The sequence below is a fragment of the Haliaeetus leucocephalus genome, unplaced genomic scaffold (assembly GCF_000737465.1).
Source record: "Haliaeetus leucocephalus isolate CR32 unplaced genomic scaffold, Haliaeetus_leucocephalus-4.0 Scaffold206, whole genome shotgun sequence".
In the NCBI taxonomy this organism is placed as follows: Eukaryota; Metazoa; Chordata; class Aves; order Accipitriformes; family Accipitridae; genus Haliaeetus; species Haliaeetus leucocephalus.
Genome location: NW_010972642.1, coordinates 4,448,461 through 4,475,477, shown reverse-complemented (window position 1 = coordinate 4,475,477; position 27,017 = coordinate 4,448,461). Strand labels below are relative to the sequence as shown.

At 39.8% G+C, this 27,017-nt stretch overlaps 1 protein-coding gene across 1 annotated transcript in view; it reads left to right on the top strand.

Moving 5' to 3' along the window:
* CALD1 (caldesmon 1) overlaps positions 1-27,017 on the top strand; it is a 197,444-nt gene that overhangs the window by 65,990 nt on the left and 104,437 nt on the right. The window contains exon 2 of the mRNA XM_010566129.1: positions 13,249-13,342. The gene's annotated coding sequence lies outside the window, so the exon portion shown is untranslated. The remainder of the gene's footprint in view (positions 1-13,248; positions 13,343-27,017) is intronic.

Here is a 27,017-nt window from a genome sequence, read left to right as displayed (position 1 = left end):
TTGGTTTTTAGATTGAGCTGTTGCAGATATTGAAGAACAGCAAAAATACTGTAGGACGGATAGTAGAATCCTCTTCAGTAGTCAGAATTAGGAAGTTCCTATTTTGATAGTCAAATAGTCACCCTATCTGGAAAAGGAAAAGTTTAACTGAGAAGTCTCTTTGACTTCTCTATTTTCTCTCCGACTTCTCTATTTTCATGTAAACCTTAGACTCGGCAAGTGGTCATCTGAAAGATAAAACCATCCCTCCAATCATGTTTAATTCAACTAAATTCTATTCTTACGTGGAAATAGATGTAAAACTCAAGGAGGCTGAAGCATAGCATGTTTAGGTTCTGCCAGTGCCAAGCTATTCTTCACCCCCGTATTATTTTCTAATGCTGAGTCCAATTTTGTGTTGCCACAAAAAAGAATTAATGTTCATAGAATGTTTCAGCTATGCTTCGATGCTTAATTACCCAGAAAAGTAATTCTCTGTTGTGTACTGTTGGTCACTAAGCTGTTGAATTATTTACATTTGGTTGGGATGAGGAATAACATTTGAGTTCCAAAGGCTTTTTATTTTATTTTTTTTTTTACATGGTTTGGGCAACAATAACTTCAACTCTTACTAGTTGCAGCAACATTTCTTGGTGAGCCAATGTCCTTGAGACAAAACAAATACATTGCTTTGCCTAATGTGGTTTTCTTTTCTCTTCCAAAAAATATGCAAAGCATAAAGAAAAACATTTTGCAACACAGTATCCTCTTTCTCCTGTATTTACTGTTGCATCGCAAATAATATGCATTATGCTATTTAGTTAGCTAACCTTATGTTCTGTGGTAAACCACAGATTTTCTCTGGAGTCAATGGAAGATTCAGATACTAGAGGAATCTGGATGTGAGTCAGCAGATACTGACCAGAGGTGGGTGAAAAATTATTTCTGCCTTTATGTTTTCACAAATTCAGAATCTTTCTGGAAATGCAATGGGATGAATAGGAAGACCTCATAAGGTAGAAGAGCAGACAGAGAGACACTTTCAGTCTAATCCATTGGCTAGGTCTCCTTGCAAGATTGAAGGTTTAAATACCACTTTGTGCAGCTGGGATGGAGGTTGGGTCTTTCTCTTGTGAAAAGAGAAAGTGGGTGCATTGACCATCCTGCACTGTATTGTTCTGGACTCTTTCTTTTTAGAGATGCTCTACACTGCATGAATAATTAAATATTCTATTCCCTTTGTCAGTGGACTTTTAAAATGCAAACTTGAATGATTCCAGAAAGATGCAAGCAAGTCCTACTCCAGAACAGCTCTTAGGCTGGTGACTTGCTCTGCGTGATGGCACTTATCTGATGTGCAATGATATATGCAAGTATTTTTACTTCACCTGAATTCTCTTTTCTCACCAGTCAGCTAAATGACCAATCATTAGAGAGATCTTTCTTTGATTCAGCCAGAACTGATACCTTTACTCAGTTGAAGATGGAAATTTCTATAGAAAATTTAATTGATCTGTTTTGGGGGAAGTTTTCCCCATCAGGTCTTATATATTTTATCAGAACAATTGCAACTGCCTCTGGCGATGTATTTCATATGAATTATGGCCTAAAACATCTTAAACAAAATGTAAATAATTAGTAAAGCAGATGGTGAGAGAGAAAGTAAAAGTTGATTAAGCAAGATAAGATTTTGAAATGTGATATGGAAGCAGTGTGGAGAAATAATTGCCATAAGGCTGGTCTGTGGCTAAGACCTCAGTAGAAGAAAGCTTCTCTGAGGTCAGGCATAATAAAAGCACACGAAAAATGTATAAGGTAAATGAATGAAAAACATAGGTGGGAGAGGCTAATGAGGTAGTCAGCCCTTAAAAGTAGTTAATCTTTGAGTCCTTGGAATGTCTGAAAAGCCTGAACTGAATCTTTGGAGTCTTTGGTTTTTCTTTGCTAGTGACTTCACACTCCTGTTTGTGAAGTGAGGACTGCAAAGAAACAGTGTAAAACCTTTAGTGGTCTTGGACACAAGCAAATTCCATAAAAACTAGGACAAACCCCTATCCAGGCATGAATAAAAGCTAGTTTAGTATTTGATTGAAGAGAAGCAAGACTGAACTTAGAAGGATTAATGTGGGTCTGCTGAAACCTTCATTGAAAGGGCTGTCCGAAGAGGGCCTTTATCATTTACACATGTGCAGTCTCAGGCAGTGCAGTCATGCATAATTGTATTGCTAGCAAGGAGGTCAGCAGTGAAGATGAAATAATTAACAAAATTAAAATGATAATCTCTGACTATTTTTAATCAAGGAGGCATTCATGTGAGAGAAAGAGAATGCCTTAAAAATAGGTGGCTCTGTGCGGTGCTGCATGCTGACCTAAATTTTATGACCATGTTTTTTTCTGCAAAATCTATAAATACTTTGGGGGGGGGGGGGAGGGAAGGGGCAGAAGAGGGGAGGGAGGTTAGGAGGGGAATGAGAATGAAGTAAAACAAAATTCCTTCTTTTTCTTCCTTTTTTTTTTTCCTTTTTAAATGGAATGCTAACCAATCCCTTGGCAACAAAGCCCATGTTTATTTTTAATTAAAAAATAACATAGCTGGGTTGACTTCAGTTTTCCCAGCTGCTATTCTTCCATCATAACAGCTCTCTGGCCTCTTTTCCCTTGCTGATTTCTTTCATCATTTGCACTTAGCTTGTATGTGTTACATGGATTTTATGTAACATTTCCTACCATTGAAAGTAAGGCTAATAGTCTAAACAAGTAGCTGGGGCTCAGTCATCTAGATTCTCATCTACAGTACCTGAGCATGCCCTTCCTTTTGGAAAAGTAATAGGTGTGACTAGGATAACTTTTTTTTTTTTAATGTGCACATTCCTTGCTGTTTATATGGCTGCCAAGCGAGGAGAGATTTAAACTGCATATTGAACTTGTGAGTTGTAGTTCATTAAAATAAATGGAGTGGGTTTGGCAAAGCTCAGGTATCGCTGAGCACACAGGTAGTCTTTGAAGGTTGACAAGCAGCCTTGGTGGTTTTTCTTTAAATGATCGATTGCAAACTGCCAGTTTTGTGTTTGCACGTTAGGTGAAAAGTTAGAAAATAGACATGCTTGCCATGCCTTCTCCAGCAACTTCATTTCCTTTGTCTGTGGGGCAGAACAGGAAGAAGTCAGGGTGATGATCCGTTTCTCAGCATGTCGTGACAGAGCTGGTTACTTATATAGTGGAGAAGATGGTTTCATCTGTAACAATCAGTTTGGTTTCCTGAGTGAACTAAAATTTAAGTTTTTGTGTGGACATTTAGAAGCCCTTGAGTATTCAAGAGCATGTGGTACTTTCTGCAAGCATTTTTAAGCTAATTAGAGTTGAGACAGTAATGCTGTAGCCTTAAATGTTCACGTACCAGACATCCATACTAAATGTTGACAGCATCAAAGCTACAGCTATTCCCAGACAGAAATGTAGTAGCTAGAATAAAAGCAGTGGTTTGTTGGGTCACTGGAACCAGACCATGAAAGAAGATATAACTATATGTATTAATCACCAATAATGTTACTGCTGGGACAGTCTTTGCGATGTGTGATTTGCAAGCTTTCCATATATAATACAGCCACTTTAAAAACCCATTATTTGCACTGGTTATTCCTGAATAAGTGGCAGCTTTCTGGTGTACTGTGGTATTTTTCCTCTGCGGAAGTTTAGCTCTGCTTATCTTGCCTCAGTTAAAAGCCAGAAAGGCAAAGACAAAAGTATATGAATGATTAGAATCTGAAAAAATGATATTATCCAACCATTTTTAAGGCCGCAAAAAGATTTGAGAGAGACTGGAAATTTCTGGAAACACTTCTATGATGACTCTTATTTTATCTGGACCAATTTGCTCTTCCGTTGTATACTTCTTGAGAAATGCATAAACAGGTGAAATATAAGTAAGATGGTATATGCCAGTCTGGGCTGAGGTGGATCTATACATGGAACGGTTGACAACTGTTGTGATGCTACTGTGAGCCTTATGATGTTTGTTCTGAGAGTTCTTAAGAAATGATTCAAAACTTCTCATTAATTTCTGATTTCTGCCTCATAGTATTTGCAATTATTTTCCCTGATCCAAAATGACCATGGTGGGACTGAACACGTAAGTTAGAAAAAGGTGTTTGCCATGTTAACCTTTCATAGGCGATAAAGTTTGGTGTCATGATGAACTATGGGATCAGGACAAGAAACTGAGAGGTAGCAGATATCAGGAGGCTAGCAATAAGGAGTAGGAGGAAGCAGAGCAGTAGGATCTGGGGCAAGAAATTGGCTGAAGTCTGGTGTAGAAAGAATGTGAGCAGGAGTGAGCAACAAAGAGAGAACAGTACAGTGGGGGAGGCATGATGGATGTGAAAGCAGGAGAATAGTGGGGAAAATATGGGGCAAGAAAATGAAGATATGATGCAAATGAAGTGCCTGAAAATTGCTGGGAAGAAATTGCTGCATCTAAATTACTTTGTTATCCTGCCTGAGGAAAGTGATTGAGAGGGATGGAGTAAGTGGAAAGAATCACATTTTTTTCTTTTCTTCTTCCATTTCACCCATTTCTGGGAGATGGTTCAGCAAATTGGTGGGTGCTTCCTGTGTGAACTGGCATGCTGTGGTCCTTCCCTTGCTTTTGCAATGGAGTGGCATTGGCTTATTTCCAGTTTCTTGTTTGGGCATGTGATGCTTTACCCCTTCTAAAAGATGGTTTACTTGGGTTAGTACTTAAAGAATTGGCAATAATAAAATAAAATTAAATGCTTGTGGTCAATTTAATCATTTGTCCCAAGTCCTTATAAGAGATTAGAGCAGTGAAATTGTGTTTTGGACTGTGTCACTGGGAGAATACTAGAAAATTATCTTAATAAGAAGGTGGTATGAATTGGAAAACAAAGAAAAAGGTATTCAGGACAAACCTGAAATAAATCCCGAAGCAAAGAAAGTGGAACCAAATGTTGCCCTCCGCAAAGTTTGGGAACATTCATTCTTAGAGTTTCATTTTGGCTCCTTATAGAAACCTTCCCCAAGGACTAACCTAGAACACTTGAATCAAACATTCTGCACCCAGGGGAGGGTGTTCTCCAGGGACGTCCTGTTATCCCATTTCCATGGAAAAACCCATGTGAAGGGAAGCCACAGAAGAGGTTCACATGAACCTTCCCTGCTGAGGGAATGCCTTCATTTGCACAAAGCTCTTTTCTGAAGTGCTTTATTTTTATGGGAGCTGTGAGCTCTGGGATCCACAAATAGTAACTTTTAGTGCTGGCACTAATCCTGTCAATCAGAATTCTTCTCAGAAACACCATTAATTAAACTTCCCTGAAAAGGATACAGCTTGCAGAATTTTCCCTGCAGCTCCCTCTCTCCTGATACCCATCCTAGCACTGTGTTTACGTTCAACAACCAAAGAAGACACAGAAGAGGAGAAAACCAGAGCTTTCACAAGAGACAACCGTTTTGTTATTATAGACTTATTTTAGCTGCCCTACTCAGCTTGTTTTGAGCAAATTCTTTCATTTGTCGTGTTGAATGATGCTAGCAGCTGTCAAAATATGCTTTAAAGCAGCCAGTTTCCATTTGCTGTCTGTTGCAAGTGACTATTTTCTGAATTATTATGCAGTTTTCTTTATGGATTATTAATAATTTGGATTAGAGCTCCAAGCTTTCTGTAACCCTTTTCTGAAAGGGACAATGAACTTGCAAGGAATTTGGGATTTCTTATTAGCAGTAAGTGGTTTCGCTCAGTAGCATGTTCTGTAGCAGACATGCCTGTACCCACTGCCAGTGATGTAGGGAAGCTTATGTTCAATCTCCAGATGTTCAAAAAGGGATATGGCAAGCCTTGGTTTTCAAGTTTTAAATGTTTGTTCTTCCAGGTCACAATTTGAAAGGGGAAAGCCCTCCTTGAATTGTCTTTTCCTTGCTGTGCATGTCGCTGTTCTATTGGGGAGATAGGTTTACATGAGGACAAATGGCTATCCTGGAATAGGCTTGGCCTGTTCTTGCTGCCATTGATGTTCATGTGAGAACAGCAGACCCTGCGTGGAGCAAGGGAAGAATGCAACCCTCTGTTTATTCCTGTGGGCAGTAACTGCTGATCAAAGCAGGAAGAGACGAGGAGTCTGGTTTTCTGCTAATGTGAATGCCACTGCTGTGTGGTTAGCAAATGGCTTCTGCTTAGTAGCATGAACGTGTCCAAAGAAGGAAGCAAGTGCTATATTTGCATGGCTGAGGATGATGTTCCAGCCCACAGCTGCTCAGATGCACACATACTTTGCCTACTTCTTGGCCTTTACTTTCAAGAATAACCATGCAAAGATCTTGCAATCTACTTCCACTCGGTATGAGCTGTATCTAGTCCTCCTTTTGGTTGTCTTTACTCTCAGGAAGCAGTTCTCTTTCTTTGCTGTCTCATGCCAAGACATGCAGAATGAAAGCCTGTATGTAGGGCAGTCATTGTATCCAAAAGTTGTTCACTTCTATTGAGGGAATATCACTGTGCGTGTGAGAGGAGTGACTGTTCTCCAAAGTAGTAGTGTGCTGTACTGCTGAGATCAGTGTAAATATAATTGGTGTCTGAGGATGGCAAAGAAGAAATATGCCATTTTCTGAAACTTTGTAGGTCAGATGAGTTGCCGTTTAGAAGGATATTAGCAGTTTGGCTGAAGGGAAGGTACAGATCTTTCTCCTTCACAGACTTTCTCCCCTGATGTGTATGGCTGCCTGGCATTACTTTAAAGGCCAATCATTATTATAATCTCTGATTCAGATTTGTAATAATGAACATTAATTGAGCAGCTTAGTACATGGAATGGGGTGTTCTCAGGGTGCCCCCAAGTCCTGCTATGGACAACTATTCTGTGTACAGCTACACCCATGGCATTGGGAGTGGATTGAAAGTGAGGTCCAGTGAGCCCCCAAGAAGTAGAACTGCAAAGTGTGGGTGGATGTTGGAGAAGGATTTATTTCCTCCCTGCTCTTCAGATCTCCAATATATTCTGCAGGTGGGCTGGAAGAAGCACTGCCGATGGCATGCTTTTCCTCTCCCTGACTACCTCCAGACCCTGACCACATGGGGACAATCGGAACTGTCAGACCTGTACGTAATGCAGCCTGTGCGGTTCAACCAGAAAATATGATGGGGTGGGAAACTTTTTCCTAAAGCTTATATTCTCCCTATGAATCTGTACATAATGATACTTCTCTGCATCACTGAAATCCTCGTCAGATGAGACCACAGAAACATGAAGCTGTAACGGTCTGAGTGCTTCATAACATTTGAAAACTAACAAGGGTATATACATGTAGCTATGTGTTTGAAAGATGAAAAGTATTTCCTTGAAGACCTGTGGGCTATGCCTTAATGGTCATTCTTCAGCTGAGATCAAGATGGCCTTGAACTCTAAACGCTTTCTTTAATATGTTAACATATATAGCATGATGTTATATTAAGTTCATTGAGAGTAGCTATTAGATTAGTTTCTAATGTGTAGCTTCATCCCTCTTGTACCTGGATAATAAAGTCTTTGGGATTAAGAATTACCTTTTCGTCCTACTGTTTGTATAGCACCCAGAAAGCTGGGTCTTGGTAATACTACCACACTCCTAACACTGACAGAAAAATTGATAATTAGGAAATGGCTGCAGTCCTCTGGGAAGTAGAGCTCAGGTACAGCAAACTGTCCATGTTCAGCAGAGCACGTAAATGTGTGCTTAGCCTGAAGTCAATAGGCTTTGACTATGGTTTTTAAATTAAACTCTAACTTAAGTGTATAGCTGTGTGAGAGGTGTTTTTATTTATTTTGAATGCTGATGTTTTGTACTGATAAACTGCTTGTAAGTGGTTAGGTGAGGAGTTCACAGGAGACAGCACACCTCCCCTTTTTAGGTCATCCTAGAAAACAAATTCCTTGGGTACCTGTTTAGGCAGTAATGGATGAGTTCAAGGCTTCCTGTTCCCCTCTTCTGTTGGCAACACTTTTTTGCCAAATACTAATGAAAAGTCTTTTTTGGGCGCATAGCACATCTGAGGAAAAGTTGAAAAGTTTTATTCCGAAAATACATTCTGTAATGTCTTTGTAAGTAAATAAACTACATGGCAACCCTGACAACATAAAAATCAAAAGGAGAAAAGGAGATCTGGAAGACATGGGTAAACAAATAGTTCACCTAGACCATTTTTTAAAGAGGTGGTTTCCTGCTCTCATTTTCATGACTCAAAGAAAAAAAATAATTTGCACAAGAGCAAATACTGAAATCTATGGGTAAACATTCCTAGCTGTAACTGGAATGAGATTCAAGTTTAACAACCACTCTATGGCTGTCACACACTGTGACTATGAGAGGGGGGAAGGATGATGACAAAAAAGACAGAACCAGACTCTTCTCAATGATACCCAGTGAAAGGACTTGAGGAAAGGGACACAAATTGAAATACAGAAAAATCCATTTAAATGTAGGGAAAAACTCAGTTACTGTAAATGATCAACAATGGAACAGATTTCCTAGGGAGGCTGTGGAGTCTCCATCCTTGGGGATATTCAAACCCCAACTGGACATGATCCTGGGCAGCCTGCTTTGATCAGGGAATTGGACTAGATGATCTCCAGAGGTGCCTTCCAACCTGAAATGTTCTGTGATTCTGTGAAATTATTTGCTATTTTTGAAGACTGGAGGAGAAATCCTTCTTTTATCTAATAGATTACTAACTCTGAACGCATTAGGTAGACTGGGTTGCCTCCTTTGTCCAAAAGAACTGTAAAGTGCACTCTCCAGCTATTCTTTATGGTGCTCCCACTCTCTCCTACTGATGTTATTTCACTTTCCTAAATGATTAAATATGTAATTGGGACTGAAACCCAGGTGTGCTATTTCCAAAACAGCTTCTTAACCACCTTGCTGTTGGATAATTTGGGATTACTCCATTATATGTGATGCAATGAGGAATACTTCCTATGTGAATACCACACCTAACTGCATTAGGTGAGTGAGCCTTCAGCTGGGAAGTGGCATAGCTGAGTCCTAGTGTCAGTCTGAAGGTTTAATTACTTGTCCAAAGTGAACTATATCTTCACATAGCACATAATTAAGTTGTAGGACTCTGTTATAGGATTTTGCTGTGTGTTGGCAGCTACTGGAAATAATAATGGAAAAAAGCTGCTATGGAGATCAGTAAATACACAGATTCCATCTTTGACTCAGGCATTCTGGAAGTCATAAGCCGTTGTAGAGTATTTGTGGGAAGCATCATTATATACTTTCCCTGTTCTTATGTTCTACCCTAAACATCTCATATTGGCCACTGCCAGAGACAGGATACGAAGCTAGTCAGACCTTTAGTCTAGCATATTACAATTTCCCTTATACTCTTAGTACCAGCACTGGTAGGAAAGGATGTGGAAGAATATCCTAGCCCTACAGTGTCCTTTGGAAGATGTAGGCTAAAATCCCTGCAAAAAGAGATGAGATCTGAACCCTGTCGCAGACCTAGCTGTTGAGCTATTGGATGAAATGGAGCAGCACGTAGTTTTGTTAACTGGGTTTCATAACTTTATTTCTATTCAAAGCTGTCTGGTATAATGGAACTAATTAACAGAGTAGAGGGGAGTGAAACCATGCTTTTCTTGTGTGTGCTTGCATATATTTTTAATCAAAAAACCACATTTAAATGTCACAGGTCAACTTCTGAATGACCTTGGATGTGATTTGGTTTCCCTAGTTTCCGTAATCAAGATATTAACAACTTCCTCATTTCTTAAGCCACAAAGTACTTCCGATAAAAGCACTTTCAAGAACTTCTGATAAAAGCATTTCTGTTATTAAAATTGCATTTAATGGATACTGACCTATGTTAGCTGAGAATCTAGTACCTTTGTTAGCTGGAAATTGAGTTCCACTGTGTGGTTGAATGTGCAGTGCTGGGTGTGTGCCTAGGTCTGCAATGCTGTTAATGCCATTGCGTGAATAAGAGCAGAACATGAACCCAATGTTTATGGTCAGGGGAATTCAAAGGACTGAAGAATCAGTAAAAATTGTGCCAATTTTACCACTGAAGATTACAGCCCAAAATGTGTCCAAACCCTAGTGATGTTTCTTGGATTGGAGGGTTTACATTTATGGAGTCTGGTTTTCGACCTGAACCTGAACTTCCTTCATGCTTAAGTTGTATGGAAATTTCCTGTTCATTAAATTGTTCTTAGCCCTTCATAGTCAGCTCACAATGGAATTGTGGTGTGATAGATATTCTTTTGGATAGCAAACAGTGAGAGAGCATATTTCAGTCATTTCATTGATATTACAAATTATGTTGATCTCAATTCAGAAAAATGTTGCTTTAGGACAGAGCAAATACAAGGAGAATAGTGGAAGAGGGCTTTGTGACTGTGGGAAAGAAAAGGAAAATCTTTTGGGGGTTGTCTCCATTTAAAAAAAAACTTTGAAGAGATTGAAAGAGAGCAAACAGTCTGAAGCAGAAAAAGACTTTTAGACCCAGGATCCTCCTGATGCATGATCTGTCATGAAGTTACACCTGCTGAGAGTCAAGTGGGGCACACTAAACAACAGAAATGGGCAAAGTCAGCTTTTCAAGTTATTGAAAAAGTTTGAATGAATTCAGTGACCTGGAAGGACTTTCATACTATTTGTGAGTTGGAGCTCTGTGGACTGATAAAGCCCAGCATACTCTTGCTGTAAGTGGGAGTAACTGATGAGAGGAAGATGACTTGAAGCTCGGTGGCTCTTTTCAGACCTTGATGATTATGAATGTCCTCTTCCGTTGCTCTTTTCTGCTATGTGATACATGCTTAGTAACACTAAGCATCAAAAGGGGATTGAGATCTCTTTCGAATCTAATACTGAAACTTCTAATGGAATGAATCAAAATCTTGTCTTTGGCCACCGTAGGGTTTTCAATAATATGAATCACTAACAGGTGTCTATAAAACCTAGAGATGAGACTGTAGAATTGTTTTTGAAGTTGCTGAATAGTCATTTACATCAAGAGTCCTCAAAAGTCTGTGAATTTCCAGTGAATAATCAGAAATTAATACAAGTAATGGCCCCATACTATGATCTTAAATTACTGAAAATAGGCTTCAGTGGTTTTTAAATAATCCATTTCCTCTGTTGGCACCAGGATGTTCTGTATGAAGATCCTTGGGTCTAAAGAGGATGGACCATTCAAAGCTCCCTGAAGAAAGCTTACGGTTTTTATTTTTACTCTGGTGGGTCTGTATACTACCTAGTGGTAGTTGAATGCAGAGTGAGTCTTCAGGGAAAAAATAACCCATTTCATTGAAGCTCATTCTTACTGTATTTCCTGGTATCCATTATGAGTTTCTACTAGATGTCGTGGTTTACCCCCAGCCAGCAACTAAGCACCACGCAGCCGCTCACTCACTCCCCCCCCATCCAGTGGGATGGGGGAGAAAATCAGGAAAAGACGTAAACCTCCTGGGTTGAGATAAGAACGGTTTAATAGAACAGAAAAGAAGAAACTAATAATGATAATGATAACACTAATAAAATGACAACAGTAGTAATAAAAGGATTAGAATGTACAAATGATGTGCAGTGCAATTGCTCACCACCTGCCGACCGACACCCAGCCAGTCCCTGAGCAGTGATTCCCCACCCCCACTTCCCAGTTCCTATACTGGATGGGACGTCCCATGGTATGGAATACACTGTTGGACAGTTTGGGTCAGGTGCCCTGGCTGTGTCCTGTGCCAACTTCTTGTGCCTCTCCAGCTTTCTCACTGGCTGGGCATGAGAAGCTGAAAAGTCCATGACATTAGTCTAAACCCTACTGAGCAACAACTGAAAACATCAGTGTTATCAACATTCTTCACATACTGAACTCAAAACATAGCACTGTACCAGCTACTAGGAAGACAGTTAACTCTATCCCAGCTGAAACCAGGACACTAGATCACCCACAAATTGTTGTACTGTCTTTGTATAAGGGTGGCACCTCATTTGTCCTGCACTCTGAATTGACGTTTATAGAATTGTTGTCATGCCAGGTCAGAGCAAGGGCCCACCTAGGTTAATATCCTATGTCTGACTGAGACAGTCACTTACAGTAAAGCAGGTGAAAGCAGATGAGTGTGGAATGACTCTTCCTATTATGTGCTCTCCCAGAGTCTGGCAATCTTTGCTTTGGGACTTTCTAAGCTAGAGGTCACATTCAGACTATGATATCTCATAGATGATGAAACTATCTTCCTTTTTTTTTTTTTAATTCCTTCTTGAATCGTAGTTCTTGTACAACAATAAACAACATTTACTGTTTAAAAGCTATTCAGGACCTTTATCATATCGTGCCTCAATCATCTCTCTTTTTCAAATGGAAGACTCATACTCTAGATAGTCTCCTAGATGGGAACTGTGCCATAGCTCTGATCGTTATTGGTGTCCCTTACTGGGGCTCTTCTTGAGAAAGGGTAACCAGAACTTCATGCAAAACTGAAGCATAGATATACCTTATATTTATATGTGTGACCTAGATAGAACTTAGATTTTTCCCTAATGATTCTTAACTTGCCTTTTGACAGCTGCTGTCTAGTCAGCTAATATTTTCAGATAGCTCTTCCTCAGGCTCCAATATGTCTTTTCTGAGTGTTATTGGCTCATTTAGAGTTGATCACTGTACATATGCAGATATAAGGTTTTTCCTCCCTGTACCTTTACTTAGGAACACTGAATTCAGTCTGCCCATAGAAATCCTTTACTATGAACTCTTTCCCCAGTTCTTTGTATTGACTTTAGATTTTTATGATAATGAATAGTTTTGTATTGCCTACAGTCTTTGTCTTCTCACTCTTCATCTGGTTTTGCAGAGTGCCTTTATGAATATGTTGAATACTACAGGTCTCAGTATAGATCCTTAGTGAGGTACTTTGGAAATCTTGCTTTGTTATGAAAACTCACTGCTGGTCTGATGCTTTGCTTCATCTCTTACTAATCACAAGAGAATGTTCAGCTTAGCCTGTATCAGCTTCACTTCTTAAAGAGGTTTTAGTAAGTGACTTTGCTGAGAGATTTTGGGAAATCAAAGTCTGCTTTGTCAAACTCTAATTTATAGAGCTGTTGATAGTGGGTTTTGTCAGTCTCTTGCAAAATTTTTCTGGTTTATTCCATACTTTAAAAAACCTTTGTAGGAGTGTTGTTAAAGATGACTTTACCAAAGAAAAACGAAGAGTGCACAACAATTATGCCATTGGTAAACAATGTTTTTTATTTTCTATTTCTGTACAGTGATCACCTCTATTTTCTGGAGTCATCATTTTTATTTCATCAGCAGCTGGTTTGTTACTGAAAAGCTCCAAATACTTCCTCTGATTGCCTTCCTGTGAGTATGATCAAAGTAGTTACCTCAGATTTCCTTGCCTGTGGTATTCAGAAGGTTTTTCTGTATTGAGGTTTGGTTTTTTTCATACTGAAGCTTTTATATTGGATTTGCCTACCTCCCTCCGCCCCCCATGTACTTGCTTGATTTTGGGGGGCTGATCCAAATCCCTCTGAAAATCAGTGGACAGCCCTGCAATCAGACTTTTGACTCCTATTCATCTGGGGCCACTGTCACCAGGGATTACTTTCTTCAGAACTAAGAGCAGATTTAAAGGATTTTATCTTGAATTTTATCTTCAAATCAAATAGAAATCTTTGAATTTCACAGTAATAATTTTGTGGGTGTATGGGCATTCTTCTAATAGCTATATTTATTTCTTGGCTGGATTTCAGAAAGTTTTTTGCTTGCAACAGGAGTCTTAAGTCATACTTACTTGTGTTAAGATCATGTGTTTGTGTGTTACTGTCCTGCTGTGTCTTCTGTTCTTTTTAGAGCAAGCAGGCTCTGAGGAGTCTGTGAGAGTTCAAGTAACGGTGTTTACTGACTATTTACAACGTGCAAGACTTTGACGTTTTTTACAAACATTGTTCTTTCACTGCCAGAACAAGTGAGGACTCACAAACCATTTAAAGGAAGTGTTTATAATGTGTATAAACTTTAGCCCCTCAATATACGGAAATTCCAGACAGGAGACAAACTGAGGACTGGCTCTATGTTTAAGCAGTGCCTATGACAACAGACTGATGGGGTCAGAAATATTGCACCAGGGTCAAGGCAACTCCCTTAGATACCATCATCTTCAGTTAATTCAGGTACAGCGAACTGCTTATTTTCACTGATGAGTGACCATGTTTTCTGTGTGCCTGGACCTCCTCTGTACCTCTGCTCCATTTCCCTTCTTTTTGGCAAGAGCAGTGTGGAGGAGAGAGGCATGGTGGCAGGCTGAACGCTGGTTGCATTGCCTTTCATTTCCAGCAGCCTTCCCCCCCACCATCAGAAATGCTGGGTCTGGGCCCATTTTAGCTGTTCTTGTTATCATCCTTGGGGAAGCAAATTTAACTTTGCCTACAATTCTGAGAAGGTTTGTGCAAATGCTGAATGCACTGATAATTGTTGCAGGCAGTTCTCTGCCCTGGTTGCCATTTTGGAGTTCTGCATTGCTTTCGAGCCTTTGTGGGGGGAGTACTTAAGACTGAAGCCAGATACAATCTGGGATTTCCAGTTTGTAGGAAATGTTGATATTCTAAAATTAGGATTTCTTCCTTATTCAGAACCAGCCTAAATGTTCTAAAATTTCCCATGGAATACTTCTTCCAGTGAGATCACTGAATTTAAGTTCCCACATGCTTCCTTGCATGGTGCATTTATGAGGTACCTAAATGCCTTAAAAATTTGACCCAAGGAGAGGGAGGCCATAGTGTCCAAAAGCAAATGGGATCAGAAACGCAAGTGCTCTCCCCCTGTGCTTAGGACAGGATATTCAGAGAGAGCAGTGACTGCCCTCCAGAGTTTTTCTGACAGCTCAGCAACTGGAATTGTATTTGCAGACATGTCTGAGCATGCAGACTGTGGTGTTGAAAGAAGGCACTTCAGTCCCTCAAAACTGAGACTGTGCTTCAGTGTGTTTCTGAGCTGGTGCTGGTGTCTTATCTTGATGCATAAATTGCATCTGAAAATCTGTCCTTCAGGGACTCATTCATCTACTCCAAGTGTAGGATGCAGGGCGAGTGTCATCTGTCTCATGCTGAAGTCTCCATGGTGCTTGCATAGCACTTGTCAAAGTGGTGGAAGAATTATGTCACAAAGAAGGAAAGGCAAAGTCTGATAATACTTTCCCACTTAACCTCCTCTTTCACATTGTAAAGCTGGCCGAATAGGAGGATAGTCTTCAGGGGACATGAATGAAAATACCATGAAAAAGGCCATTAGTTGCCTTTAGAAAATGTAAAGCAAATGGTGTGGACTAATATGCTCATTTGGAAAGGAGAAAAACCAAGTATTATCTCTGTAAAGTACTGGAAACAAGGCATATGTCTTTATCTGAGTATAAAAAGCAGTAATATAGTTTAGTATTATCATGACAGTCTTGTTACTCTTCTGTTAGTTCTTGAATACAGCCAAATCTGACTGTGGAAGACAATCTGAGACATGCTTATATAAAATACTTCAAAAAATAAGTGGTACCCTATAAGTTAAGGTTCAAAGTCACTGGCTAGTGGTGATTGTTTTTTATCTTCCTTGGAAACATACATTTTGTTAAGTCAAGATGTTCACCATTAGGAAACATTGAGTAAGAAATGCTTTGACCGGTTTTCTCTTAAATATTCAAGACTGAAAGCATTTCTGTAGAGTCTCTGAAGATATTTTTCTATGGCTTTTTTGTGATGAGTTAGACTGAGATGAGCATAGGTTCTTCCTTCTCTCATCTATCCTCTCTGCTGCTTGGAAGAGGAGGTGCAGCACTCAATCTTGCCTGAGTTTCTCTGTAGCTTCTGGGACTTCAGGTGACCTGTACATGCAGCTGGGGCACTTTTTCGTAAAAGCTCTTCTGTGAGAGATGAGAACCTGGTGGGTTTTGAGTTGCGTTGCATTCTTGAAGAGGTGTTAAAGACAACTGTTTGAGTTTTGTTTAGTTTAATACCAGGGGATCAAGCATGGGAAATAGTAGCATTGATCTTCCTGATGCAATTCACAGTCCCATGAAAATGTGGTGGCTGCCTTTGGCTGCCGAGCCCAATTGGTGGGCATCATTTGCTAGAAAACTCATTGCTTTTAAGAAATTTGGAGCTAACAGGCAGCTGAAACAAAGAAAACCACTGCATCATTTAGATATAGAAATTTATGCTTCATTTAAGGGTGAACCAAAACAAGTAAACCTGCTGTGATTCATCCAAAATTTTGGATGAAGAACATTTTTTATTTTCCAGGAATTACACCACCTAGGAATTGTAAAACTGACACACTGAGTAGTCGAAGAGAAATCTGCTTCTAATAAACCATGCCTTGCCAGACAGAGGTTTAAGAACATCTTAAAAAAAAAAAAAAAAAAGCAACAAAATAATCCGAACAAGTACAAGGATCATGTGTAGGGGCAGAGTCACTGCTGTGCTCAGAGTGAAGGGAGTGGAGTTGATTATCTGCATCTTCCCAGTAGGTAGAGAGCAGATATAGCTCGCTGGAGAGGATGTGGCAGGAGCACGCTGTGCTTTGGCTCTGTTCGCTGGCAAGGACTACATCAGACAGCAGTGCCAAGCGCAGCTTAGGCACAGCAGAAGCTGTATCTTACTGTCTTCTGTGCAATATTAACCTTCTAAGGCAGGAAATGCGTGTGCTGAGGGAAGGATAGGCTGGGAGCTGGGATTCTTCAGTCTTTGTTGACAACTGCTCTTTCTCAGCTCCATTACAATAAGCTCTCCTGTCACTTTAAAACTGTGTTGCTGATACTGCTGCTTTGAACTTTCCAGGGATGTTCTTTGCTTGGTGTACGTAAGTTTACGGAGCAGACCAATCTCTTTCTGATAAATGGGGCCAATTGTTCAGAACACTGATAATCATTATACTGTGCAGCATTAAAAAAAAAAATTTAAAAATAAAAATTTCCCTACTTCCCAGGATGTTGTGAGATTTTTTCCTTGCCTACCTTTTGGTGATGCTTTCAGATCATGGGATGGAAAAGCCTTGGTCAAATACTTCTAGATGATCTGGAAGTGGGAAGTAGCTAAAATCTCAAAAGAATATCTTGTCTCCAGCTCATGTTGTAGACTCAGGTGCTGAGGAGGGTAGCCTCAGAAGTGCACCAGCACTGTTAGATGTTTATCTGAACTGAGCTTGAACTTCCAATCTCTGGAAGTTCCCCCGTGCCTGTTTTCCAAGAAGAGCCTGATCTTTGCAGCACTTTCTCACACGAGCGCTGCGGGTTTGGAGCTGTTAAGTCTTTGGCCTGACTCTCACTTTCACTAAAGTCCCTTTACACAGTTCAGGCATTCTGCTTCAGGGGTCTTAAAATGAAAGTAGATGACATTTAATAGCATAAATGAGAAACAGGTCCCTTAAAAAAAAAAGAAAAAAGAAATTGGTCTTCCGTAAATTTTTGAGTGCTGACCTTGAAAAAAAGCCCTTAAATTCTGTGCAGGCAGACTGAATTTTTTTAGGTGAACAGATACCCCAAACTGCAAGAGATTACCTGAGGCAAGTAAGCTGTGAGTTTTTTTTTTTTCTTTTTGAGAGAAAATTCTTTTCCGTTACACTTGGTACCCACATGTCTGTCTTAAAGCACTATTTATTTTTCACAGAACTTCAGAACTGCTGGTGCAATTGTCTCAACCTTCTTTAGGATTTTTTTTAATTTAGTAGTTTTAAACATTTTCATATATTCTGGTTACGTGAAACATGTTAAAGATTCCATTTGTATTTTGAATATTGAGGGCTTTTTTATGTGGGAGGCAATCTTTAAATATGTTTTGAGAAGGAGGGGCAAGAAAAGCTGTCATCCATCAACTGGTATTAAGTCCAACTTTGAAAGTTTGATACAAACTGAATCTGACTGTTAGTGCAGACATGATACAAATTAGCTGTGACTTTATGATACCAGCTGTTTCTCTGACAGGGTAAAAGGCCACATAACTAGAATAGCATCTTTTGTTGAAAGCAGTGTTTCCCTTTGTTAAACGTGGGAGCCTCAGGCAAAAAAATCGTAGTCCTTAGTTATGTGACATGTGCAGTCTGCAACATGTTCATGGAGCTTGGGGGGCTTTTTACTGTTTTTCAAAGACAGGGTTATCATAAGCATTCTATTTTTGCTAGTTTTATCACTGAAAGACAAATCTCTGTCATGTCTTTGCCTTGTGTTAAGACTGAGGATAATCTAAGTGCTATTTTCCTTACAACTACAAAGAAAATACTAAATAACAAAACCTGAGAAAAGTCTGCAAAAAAGAAATCACAAATCTCAAAGTAAAGTTTAATTTCATTAATTGTTTTTATTAATTGATTCCCTCCAGTTATTTTTTTCTTACTAGAATTTTCAGGGGTTTTTATTCCATCCAAACTAAGTCTACATAGTCTTTTAACAGACTAAGAATCAGTGTTAACTGAATATTTATTGAGGCAGCAGATTAGTCCTGACACAGATGAAGGGACACTAGAGCCACATCTCTGCAGTCACATCTTGGGTCTTGACTCAATTCTGGTGCTAGGTGGCTGTGCACAGCTTCCTTACCGCATCCAGTGCCTGAGTGAGGAGGATGCCAGGAGACTAGGGGATGGAAACGCAGAGTTGATGCACCTGGGGAGCTTTGTGTGGAAGCAGCCGGAGGGTTCCCTTGTTACTAGAGCTCATAAAGCCTACTCATAAACTGAAATGGCTCTGAGCAAAGCCATTTGGGTGACTTTACATCACTGTACATCTGTGTCCCCACTGTGCATCTGTATGACCTTAACATATCCCCTGACTACCTCTGGCAACTTAAAGTTGGCTGTAGCATGTAACTAAACCGAAACAATGTGATTTATTAAGAAATCAAATTAATCTTACTTCTGCCACTTGACTAAAAGCCAGTAAGATTTCAAAATTTATTACTACAGGTAACAGACACACTCCATTTAATCAATTAGGAAAGAGGCGGTATTAAGAATGGAGTTCTGTTATTAGTATACTAGTGTCTAACTAGGAGTACTGTGGGGAACAACATTTAGGCTAGAACTACTAAGAGAAGCAAAATTTAGGCTGAATATCTTGTAAAGTTTCTTAGATTAATGGTTATCAGCGCTGATGCTAAACTGAAAAAGGAATTCTCTCAAAAGAGGTACCTTTCGGAACTGGATTTCTTTTTTTAAGATGCCATGCAGTAACGTTAGGGCTATGAGCAGTGTGAAGGGCATTGCTCCTTCCAAATTTTAAGTGGGACTCCACAAAGGAAGGAAGGATGTCACTGCTAAGGAGATGGTGGGAAACTTCTCTGCTAAGCATAAATTCTATTTCAGACAAGTGAAAGTTAGAATGACTTGATGATATTTTGGCCGTGGCAGAAATGATCACACAAGTCCTGCATGTCTTCCTACATGGAGAAGTCTGTATTGTGAGCAACTGTGTGAGATGGTAGAGCAGAGAAACCCAAATCCTATTGAAGATGCAGAAGAGAAAAAAATACGTGGACATAGAATTGTAGCAGGCATATGGGTGTAAGGGCAGAGTTAAGAGTGTTGAAAAATACTAAATTCCACTCATAAACTTCTTGGAGTAAATTTAAAAAATAAATACATTTCAAAAGGAAAGTTTAGGATGTAATAGTTGTGTTTTTCACGCATTGCTAGTGATAATGGGAAGCACAAAATAGAAAATTCCAAGCACTAATAAATAGCTCTTGGCCATTTCTGTTGCAAACATGCAGTTTTACTATCTAGCATCTGTTTCTGAAATTATGTGAAGTATTTATTTAAAATGTTTCACCATGATAGTCTAAGTGACTAGAGAACTCCTTGCTTTCATGAAATGTGTAGAGTCGTATGTCAACAAACAAAGGTCCATACATGACCCCTGAAGAACAAAACCCAACCGCAAAGTTCTAAATTCTGAATTGATTTTTTGTTATGTAAAAATCCCCTTGGCCATCTTTCTGGTTGTGGTTATATCCCTGCAAACCTGGACTATCTCCAAAGAGAGCTTAATGTATCCCTTCCATTCATGCAACCATGCTGAATATGGGAGCACAGGGCTGGCTATAGATGCAATCGAAGTAAAAATGTGCGGGAGATGCTGGAGAACATGTTTATCGCTAATGTCCAGTAACCATCAAGAGGAAAGAGACGACATGGAAAACTTAAACCTTTAACATTATAGCAAGCAAATGTATGATAGCTGCAGAAGCCATCATCACAGTTGAATTTTATGGCCATGATGTCAGAACCTCTATAGTCTCTTGCAATATCATATTCAGAACATCTCATAATAACTTCAGTAAAAGAAGGGATGCTAGCCCTCAAATCCCAGAATTTAAATTAATCTTTTTATTCTCTGAAAGTACATTACTTGTAATGAAAATGACATTTTTCCTCATTTTGTATTCGAAACTATTGCTTTATATTGTTCTGAACTTCAATCAAGTTTCCATATTTCTCTCCAAGATGGTTACATTCAGTAGTGAAATGACGTTGGCTCCTTTGGGTATTTGGGAGAGAGTGGACAATATATTGTCCTCGTCTGGGCCAGCTGCCTCACATCCTCTGAGGGGAGAGGAGTTTGTGCAGTGACTGACTTACAGTCACATACTTGGGTACCATTTCAAGAACTTAAGGAGGCCTGGGACCGCTGGAGAACCCTTCACTCACATGGCAGATGGGAGGGTATTCCTCATGTTGAGTTGCTCCGGGATTCATGGTTTATGATAAGGAAAGTCCTGATACTCTAAGTGCCTGCTGTTTTGTAGATGCTAATTATGCAAAATGACTTACTGGGTGTTTCCGGCCGTTACCTCTCTGGCTGGCTCACTGCTACCGTCATATTCCTTTGTGTCTCAACTTGATTAACTCATAAGGGTCAGCAACCATTTACTTTCTATGGTTATTTAGTACCACACTTGGACTTGTCTCTTTGGAAGACTCTGCAGGCAAAAGCCCTATTCTGTGTGAGTAAAAGGGGCAAAATTTGACCTTGAAAGTGAGTAAACATTGAGGACTTGCTTCTGCCAGACAGTGGCACACTGAACATTAGGTTAGTCCTTTTATAGTTGTGTTGATGATACGCGTTCTTTTCTATTTCCCTCTTTTCCTTTCTTTCCATCCCTTTCTTTCAATTTTCTTTCTTTTACTTCCTTCCACCCAGCCCACAGCAAAGATTTATAAGCAATGATCTTGTTCAAAGTACGGAAGCCGGCTCCAAAACCAACCAGATCTAACCTTGCTTCAATTTTAAAACCTTGCTTGAGGGAGCCAGAATCCCTTTACTTAAATAACTTAATTTTCAAGCAGTATGAATCATGCAGCAACTGTACAAGCTCTGGCTAGAATATATTGTACATATGTTTGTTCTTTAGGCAGTAAGAAGAGAATACAGAACTGGAGGTCATTTGAGTTACAACTACTTTGGGGGATTTTTTTTTTTAGACATTCCTTCTAACAAATACAGTTTAAATGGGTTTGTTTATATGGCGTGGAATTGGAAAGGCCCAAACTAACCAGGCTTCACACAATATGGCCTTCTTCCAAATTAATCTAAAATATTTTAATCCCTCTGGAGTTTCTTTATCCTCTGCATCTGTGCTATAGTGGAGACACATTTTTAACATTTCTTTGAGGAAAATTACCTTTCTTTCCCTCCAACTGTACTCAGCAAGGTCAATGGAGCACTGTTATATGCTATTTAAACATCTGAGATTCATCATATATCTGCACAACAGAAAGAATCATCATAAAAGGTCTAATGAATCCCGACTGTTAGCCAAGCAAGGGAGTCCCCTTATGGATACCGGGTATTAGAAACAAAGAATACATGCAAAATACAGTTTTTGCACTTTAGCTTTATACAGTTAAGAATTAAACTGCCCCTTAAGAAGGGGACAGAGAATATTTGTGACCCCCAGAACAATTCTGGCAAATCAAACTCTGAGCCAAATTCTGAAGTCGTTGCATGGGCCAGGATGGTTGCTGAGTCGGTCTGCCTGGGAGTTAGGGGCCTGCTCGCTTTGTGGGACCAGACGGGGCCTGAGAGGGAGCCTGGAGGGGCTTCTCACTCCTGGGGAGGGAGATGCTCTGAGTCGTGGTCAGGCTCCAGAGCTGGCTATCTCAGGCTCTGGCTGGGTGCCTGTACTTGGTTTTAAGGCCTTTTTGTTTTCTAGTTCAGTAGCAGTTTTATGGGACTGAACTCATTTTACTACCCAGGAACTGAAATACCGAGGGAGGCCTAGGTGGTGGGTTTTTTTCTGTTTCAATTTTTATAAAATTATTTTCCAGGTATTTCAAGAGCCAGTGCTCCTCCTTCAGCTGCCTGTAGTTCCAGTCAGTTTGAAATTGCCACAGCAGATACAACTCTGGTCTTTTGGAAGTTTTATCTGGAAAACTGTTGTAGGGGGCATTTTTGTCTGAAATACTGTTATATAACTGTTATACTGTTATAGATTACACCAGGGCTGGTTTAATACCAGAGTTTATTCTAGACTCATTCTTCCTTTGAATACTGCTAGGTCATGAAGTTCAGATAGCTTTAATGAAGTTCAAATAAGCTTTTGAACCTCTGAAGGAAAAATGATATGATGAAGGGTTCTGTTTTGTGAAGGCACAGGATTTTACCAGGGTTTTTTTTCTCATCACTGAAGTCCTGCAGGGACTGCAGAGAAACGAGCTGCTTTGCCAACCTGCTCCAGGTTGGTCTTGGCCTTCCCCTTAATCCTAGTGTGCTCTGCTTTTCCCAACTGTAACGTGCAGGTAACTGTGCTTGTCTCCTGCACAAGGGGCTGCAGGGCATCGGTTGTGGGGTGGCATGCCGGCATAATGATGGTCTGAATGAAGTCATCCACTAAGATCAATCACCCCAGGCTGTCCCTGCTTTTGAATGAAGAACCATATCTACCCCAAAGACACTTTCCCTGTCTTTTCATGTAGGCAGAGGTATTCTGGGATCATTGCAAGCCATACAGTAATGGAATAAATTCCAAGTGCAGCAGGAGACCACATCGGAGGAAAAACTCATTAAGTGCCAAGGGCATTTCTTTTACTTTTCTTACTGGGACTGGAAAATATTCCCTAAATAATACATCTGGATGTAGAGGAGTAGAGAGGGAAAAGATGAAAAACAATCCTTTAAATTCAGTAGGAGCCTACTTTAATGGCTTGTTTAATCTGCCAGCTGGCACAGTGTTGACTTCTTGCTACACATACTTTAAGGAGACCTATGTAGTTCTTGGAACCAAGTTCATATTAAGTTGTAGAAACTTAAATATTAATAAATTGGCAGGACTGCTTCTTGGTACTTAATAGAAATCGAGAAACTGCTTAGTCATCTCCAGAGATATTTCTGTCTCCTTTTTAATGTGAATACCAAAATAATATGGACATAAAGCAGTAGAAAAGATAGTAAAAATTCAGATCTGTTCCTGATACATGCCCTGTCTGAAGTATGTACACATCCTTCAGACTTTGCAATCATATGTATTCTCTATACAACACTGCTTTGGGCAGAGTTTTTCTAATGTCATTTGTGACACCATTTTATTTGAAAGAAGTACATTATGAGTTTGCTTCTTCTTCAGTGCTCCTTGGCCAGGAGAAGAACTGGTGCCATTTTTATGTGTTTTTTTTTTTTTATTTGGGGTGTCTTGCAAGTGGTATCACTTAATAGTTGCTTTAGGGTATATTGCACATGTATTTTATATGACTGTAAGTGTTCATGCTTTTGTTTTTTACCTGGATTTGTGTGAAGGTATATGGGTGCAACCAAGTACAAACTGGAAGTGCAGTCTCAGCTATATAACTAACATTTATACTTTCAGTTCCTAAAAATGTTAGGCTACATCAAGAAGCACATCTTCTGTTTTCAATTACTTTCAGCATTGGAAAAGCAAAGGAGAAAAGATTTAACTGCAGACCAACCTGTCTTTTATATTTAGGGAATCCTTTAATAATATCTTAAGTGACACTTGTCAGTATTTACAAGTTGTAAAGGTTTTATTTGGTCCAGGTAAGCACTGAAAAATCTGGCTAGTTTACTCAAGTTTATTTATGAATTTCAGATCTGGCTTTTATTTCCTTTGTTCACCTTAAGAGTGCAAGCTATTTTCAGGATTTTTATCTGGGGGTATGGATTGTAAAATTCCTCCAAGTTTGCAAGCATTATGATCTGGGATTTTAGTTTGATCTTTCTCTGTACATCTTTTCCAGAGTCCATTTCTTTTTTCAAACCTCTTTTCCCATTTTTGCCTCTGCTCCCTTTCTTTCCTAATGCTTTTTTCCACTTATTTAATAGCGTATCTTTGGAAAGGCTGTCTCCCTAGTTGTACTCCACTCCTGTAGAGCCACCAGATCTGCCGAGTTGTGACGCATCACCATCAGGAGGCCTCGGTGCACACATGCCAGTCACAAATGCAATTATTTCTGCTTTATTTATTTTGAAGAAGGTGTAAGATTTGAAGGCTGAGTTCAACATTTTTTTTTTTCTAGCTAGCCCATAACTAAAGATGACGTGACTGAGTTACGAAAAACAGTTTGCTTAGTAAACATAGGCTGCTTTCCTATTTGTAGAGCATTTACAAACAGATTAGAAGTTGTCCTCCCTTCCCTCCCCTTCCACCTTTGTATTTCTGGTTTTGGCCAACACTTTGTACACATACAACCCTACTGTGTGGGTTGACTGTGAAAAATGTGCTTCATGTGCCTTTGGTGCCCAGAATTTAGACTGTGACTAGCCATGTGTTCTCTATGTCTCATTCTGAGCTGGGTGGACCTAACATGGCAACAAGGGAGGCTGGAGGAGACCCCACAGGAGTTTTTGATCCTCACAGAAGAGGACTTAGGGAAAGGTAGCAGATGATGTGCAGTACAGAGATTTATTTTTTTTCCATTTATTTTTTGAAGGGAAATTAAACATTTTCATTTCTGGACCACACAGATATTGTCTGAGGCACTGTTCCTAAAAAAGTTAAACAACTGCAAAATTTATTGGCTTGATACAGTGCTCAAGCGTAACTTTCCTTTGTCAAATTAATACAAAGTAAGTATGTATGTCTGTGTGCTCTCAGTACTAAGTGCACAGGATACTGTCAGGTCTCACTTGTCATGTTTAATTGACTCTGAGCCAGGCTCTGTTGAAAGTTTTGGTGATGCTGTTGCCCTGCAGGGTGAAGCAATGCACAGTCAGATACAACATTACCAATGTACCCATGTACTGCTGTCGCGGTATTTGCTGGCAATAAGTGTTTGCGCCTGAATGTCTAGATAGCAGTCAGATTATTGTCAAGACTCTCTGTGTGAGTCTCATGGGGGGAGCTGGCAATGCTGTAATCTTGCTGTGTCAGGTTTTACGCTGGCTCATGTGCAGCATGCAAGTGTGTTATCTTGCTTATTGCTTTTGTTGTAACAAAGGCTCATTGCTATTGGGTCTTCTGGTTTGGTGACATTGTTGTGTTAGTGTTTCCTTGCTTTCAGCTAAACTCAGCATAAAGTGGGGTCTATGATGTAAACTTCAAATATGGAAAATAATTTGAGAAGCATCTATTTTGTCGTATCCTGTTTGAGTTGTCCTGTTGAAAGGCTTTACATTGTTGCTGCCCTGCTTTAGCTCTTTAAAGCTGGCACTGACCTCATGCTTCAATTTTGAACCAAAATCACACAGAATTGCTGCTCATTAGAGATAAATTGATAGAGCTACTTGGCAGGAAACAATCTGGGTTTCATTGGTAAAGATGACTTTAAAAGTGTGAGGTAGAAAAGTCCAGTAGAAATTTCTGCATCTAGATTCATTCCTGGTAGAATTCCACAGATTTCCATGATGGTCTGTCATTGAGTAACTGGACTTACAGCTGCAATGTATCTATCACAGTGACATGCATTGTGTCTGTGCAAAGTAAGTGTACAGATACTGGGAGGGAAGATGAATTCATTAAAGTTCAAGAGCAACAGGCAAGATCTTGAAAATTTATCATTAATTTCTTCTGAGGAACTGGTTGGATTCAAAATGCTTAGTGTCTCTTAGGGCACAACTAGTAAGATCAGCAAACCTAAGAACTTTAGGGGTGTGTTTTCATAGCATTTCTTTTATCTTTAGAAATGCAGGGATGATGACTAAAACTTAGTGTTGTTGCTTATTGCTGGTTCAAAATAGAGCAAGTGAGACCCCTTAACTCTCATTAGAGTTTATGATGCTCAGCGCTAGGCAGAGCTGGATCCTAGGGCTGCGTGTTTTAACAGGAAAAGAAAAAGGGTTGAAAATACAAAAACGAAGCCACAGTAAGCTGGCTGCATTGTATCTCCATATTATTTTCTATTACTTTTTTATGACTATGTAGCTTAATATATCATGGTTTTGTATTTTGAAATGCGTTCCTGAAAACATGTGGAGTTTGAAGTCTGGCTGAGTGAATGTTGCTGTTGGAACCTTACCTTAGACTTGCTTGAACATTTTATTATTTTTAGCGGCATTACCTTAGCTTTTTAATTCAGGACCTGAGAGATGCAGAGAAAGAGTGTGAATAAAGTGCTGAAACATTCATAAAACCTGCTTGGACACAAATAAGTTCAGACAACATGTTGTTGAAATATTGCATGGGAGCATGAAGGTCAACAGGGGTGGTGCAAGGGTAGGACAAGAGGGGAGCACTAAATGAGAGGGATGGGAGCAGAGTAGAAGTCAGGAAGATAGAGAGGCAGATGCTTCCCAGCCTTACTGGTCACTGGCCCTGATCAGCTCCTTGTCTGGAGGGGAAAACCCTTCTCTCTAGCTGAGAGGCAAGTATGAAGAGCTGCACTGCTACTGCTGGCTTCCTGGCCAGTGCTGGTGCAGAAGAAATGCTCGTGCACTTGGACAGAGCAACATCTTCCCTGGCTGATGCCTGCTTTGCTCCTAGCCCAGATCCTCTGCCTATTGCCAGAGCTGTGACTGCTGCTCCCAGTGTGAACCTCCGCTTGTCATGATGGACACCAGACCACCGTGTCTTGTGTTACTCCTGCCTGCATCATTGGGTGACTAACT